Source organism: Callorhinus ursinus, unplaced genomic scaffold, assembly GCF_003265705.2.
Source record: "Callorhinus ursinus isolate GAN/ISIS: 27379988/994484 unplaced genomic scaffold, GSC_fseal_2.0 scaffold43, whole genome shotgun sequence".
NCBI lineage: Eukaryota > Metazoa > Chordata > Mammalia > Carnivora > Otariidae > Callorhinus > Callorhinus ursinus.
In genome coordinates this window covers 2546588-2550829 of record NW_027397105.1, presented here as the reverse complement: position 1 = coordinate 2550829, position 4242 = coordinate 2546588, and positions in this window count along the sequence as shown.

Below are 4242 nucleotides of genomic sequence, written 5' to 3'. Positions count from 1 at the left end.
TGTGTGTGTGTGTGTGTGTGTGTGTGTGTGTGTGTGTGTGTGTGTGTGTGGCTGGTGGGGAGCCATGTTATCTATGGACTTCACCACAGGGCGATCCACTAGGCTATTTCCTTGAGGAATCCCTAACACTAGTATCTTTAGGTCTTTTTGCTCATCTAATCATATTTTTCGGAAGATTCTTCCAGACTCCCACTTGGAGGGCTTCAGCCTGGGTATCCATATTCTCAGAGCAGGGTGAAGAAGTCTGGGGAAGTGTCAACATTCAGTATGTAAATTTTCACGTAGTCCCCATTTTCAGTAACTAACATTCTTCCATCAACCTATCCAACTTTCTGTCTTCCTCCCAATCTCTATGTATTTAGAAGTCCAAAGACAAGCCAGGCCTTGTCTGTTGACACATCCTTCATAGTCCAGCCAGAGTAATCTTGCTAAAAGGCAAGTTGGCGGAAAATCCTGCAATGGCTTCCCCGCTCTCAGCAGAAAGTCCAAACTTCTAAACATGTTCCAGTGCCCTCCAAGCTCTGGCCCAAGCCTTCCAGCCATGTGCTTCCTGTCCAGTTGGTTCTCACCAGGTTAGACTCTTTTCAGTACCTCAGATGTGCTGTATTCTCCCCCTCTGGGCCTCCCGCACAAGCCATTCCCCTGTCTGAAATGCTGTTCCCACTTTTCCCACTTCTGTCTTTTGTCTGGATGGACCATGACTACAGCGGAGGAACAAAAGTTAAACCTGAGAGGACTGTTGGTGTCAGAGGCTTGGTAGTTCGTGAGGGTGCCATTTCTAAAATAAAATTCAGGCGCCTGGGTGGCTCAGTCGTTAAGCGTCTGCCTTCGGTTCAGGTCATGATCCCAGGGTCCTGGGATCGAGCCCCACATCGGGCTCCCTGCTCAGTGGGGAGCCTGCTTCTTCCTTTCCCTCTGCCTGCCTGCCACTCCCCCTGCTCATGCTCTCTCTCTCACTATCTCTGTCTCTGTGTCAAATAAAAATAGATAAAATCTTTAAAAAAAATAAAATTCAGTCACTCCTCTTGCTTAAGAGTCCAAACCCAAACTCTTCAGTCTCACAGCCTGCACTCTTGATAATCTGTTCCTCTTAGTTGCTCAAACTCTCTCTCCCTCTCCTTGTCAGAATCACTGCTGGCTCTTCACCGTCTTTACTGTCTCTGCCTCCCTACTTACTGGTGCTTAGACACTCAAGAAGGCACCTCTTCTTTTTTTTTTTTTAATTTTTTAAAGATTTTCTTTTTTTTTAAATTTTATTTATTCATTTGACAGAGAGAGACACAGCGAGAGAGGGAACACAAGCAGGGGGAGCGGGAGAGGGAGAAGCAGGCCTCCTGCTGAGCAGGGAGCTGGATGCAGGGCTCGATCCCAGGACCCCGGGATCATGACCTGAGCCGAAGGCAGACACTTAACGACTGAGCCACCCAGGCGCCCCTAAAGATTTTATTTCTTTGAGAGAGAGAGAGTGCGCATGAACGGGGCGGGGGGGAGGGGCAGAGGACTCAGGGCTCATTCCCAGGACCCCGGGATCATGACCTGAGCTGAAGGCAGATGCTTAACGAACTGAGCCACCCAGGCGCCCCACGGAACCTCTTCTTTTGGCAGCCCTTTATTTTATTTTATTTTATGATTTTATTTATTTATTTGTCAGAAAGAAAGAGGGCACAAGCAGGGGGAGTGACAAGCAGAGAGAGAAGCAAGCTCCCTGCTGAGCAAGGAGCCCCATGTGGAACTCGATCCCACTGGATCCCAGGACCCTGGGATCACGACCCAAGCGAAAGACAGACGCTTAACCAACTGAGCCACCCAGGCGACCCTTTTGCCAGCCCTTCAAATACTGCTGTAGTTGCGAGTTCCATCATGGACCAATTCATTCCTCAGTCTACACTTCTCTTTAGAGACTTATTTTTGTCTTTTAGCTTTAACTATGACTAATATACTGATGATTCCTACATCCACCTCCCTAGCCAAGACCTCTCCTGGACGCCGTACCTGTGTGTCCATTGACCTGAGTTTCAGTTAATATTTGCCATGCTGGGAACTGTGCTAGGTACTGGGTATACAACGGTGGGCACAAACAGACGTGGAACTCAGTCTCTGACCTCTTAGATGGCAGAAGACAGACGCTGGACAAATTATTAATAAATTATTAACAGTACAACCATGATGAGTACCACAAAGGGGTATAGGATGCTTTGGCAGTGTGAGGTGGAAGGCCTAACCTAGTATAGGCTTAGTGGAAGCCTAAAGAAATTATATTTAAGTTGAAAGAGAAGTTTGTTGGGGCGCCTGGGTGGCTCAGTCGTTAAGTGTCTGCCTTCGGCTCAGGTCATGATCCCAGGGTCCTGGGATCGAGCCCCACATCGGGCTCCCTGCTCAGCTGGAAGCCTGCTTCTCCCTCTCCCACTCCCCCTGCTTGTGTTCCTGCTCTCGCTCTCTCTCTCTCTGTCAAATAAATAAATCAAATCTTAAAAAAATAAAAATAAATAAAAAATAAAATAAATTAATAAATTAAAAAAAAGAGAGAGAAGTTTGTTAACAACAAAGGATGTCTACCTGGATGGTGGACCCTTAAACTCAGAGCAAAACCAAACTCAAAGTCATCAACGTGTCATCCAAAACTTTGTCTCATGAGTTCTTTCTCCCATGATTGGCAGCACCGTTCACTCAGTGACCCTAAGTACAAATCTGATAGTTGTCTGGGGGTCCTTCCACCTCTTCACCGGCTCCTGAGCCCACCCAACTCCACCCTCATCACCAATTCTTGTTGATTCTACTGCAAATTTCACAGGCTCCAATCTACTTGTACTTCTGTTGTCCACAGCCCTCATCCAAGGAGGTCATCAGCATCTTTCTGACCTGCAATGGTTCTTCACCAGTCTGACACCTTGGGAGCATCCTTATTCTTTAATCTATTCTCCACAGTTATAGAATGCAAATCTTATCACAGGACATTCCTACTTAAGATTTTTCAGTGGCTCTTCAGCATTCATAAAGTAAAAGCCCTTCTCCTTAATCTGATTTACAAGTCCCTCACAGGCTACCCTCCTGGCAGCTCCCTACTTCAAGCCAAATGCTATTCGAATTAGTCATGGTTCCCCAAAGGACATACTCTTTCCGCTGCTCAGCATCACTTGTGTTCCTGATAGTTCAAGAATACTCTTACCGCAGGTTTCCTCCAGCAAAGGCCTCACATCCCAGTTCGAGTCGTCACCTCCTCAAGCCTTCCCAGGTCGCTCTGAAGCACAGCTGACCAGTCTCCCTGGGATTCCCTCTATATCTAGTCCTTATGTCTATCACATGTTCAGTCGAACCCTATGCACTTATTTCTGAGTTGGTTTAAACTTGTTTGTTCCTTCCTTCCCGATGCATTATAAAACCCTTGTTTTGGGGACTGTATCTTGTCTTTGCATCCCTAACGCTTAGCACACAGTGATTGGAATACAGTGAGGGCGAAATAAAATACTTGCTAAATAATTAAAGGCACAACACGATTCTAATTTCTGTGCTACTTTAGATTCATCTCTACAACTCAATTTCTTATCTTAGTTCAGGAATCCGAAGTTTTCCCTCCACTACCCTTACTCCACAACATTTTTTCCTATTTCGAATTTCGTCAGCATTTGGATATCAAATCTTGTGCTAATCTATGTTGCCTCTGCCTTTTGTACTGCCTTGAAATTACCCTTTAACCTTTCACTGTATGCACGATCAGCAAGAACGCCGCCGTTAATTCTACAGCTGGAGCTACAGACGCTCGTAAGACTCGATACAGGCATGTGGACGATTAAGCCCAGCGCGTGCGCGCCCGGCTTTTTTTTTTTTTTTTTTCCTTTGGAGCGTGCGCACCAAGAAAGACAAAGGTGGGGAAAGTGACCAAGCAGTCATCCAGGCGCATGCCCATCCCTAAATTGCCCCAGCCCGGGATGCTCACGGTCGGGAAGTGGGTGTGGCCTGGCCAGGAGCAGCAGAAATCCAATCCGACTGCGTGGGCTCGGCCCCTCCCTCCGCACGATTGGTTAGCTCTCAGTGTTGTGGGGCGGGGAAAGGAAGAGATGTAGGCGGTGGAGTGGGGGGGGGGCGAAGAAAGAGAGCCATCTCGTTCTGCGCAAGCGCGAGCAGGGGACCGGGAGGGGGCGCGCGAGAGCGAAAGGGAGTGTGGAAGCCCTGATGTGCTGGCGAGCGCGAGCTGGGTCGCCAGCCTTGACGCCTGCGCCGTGGCCCTCGGGGCCCCGCGCGCGG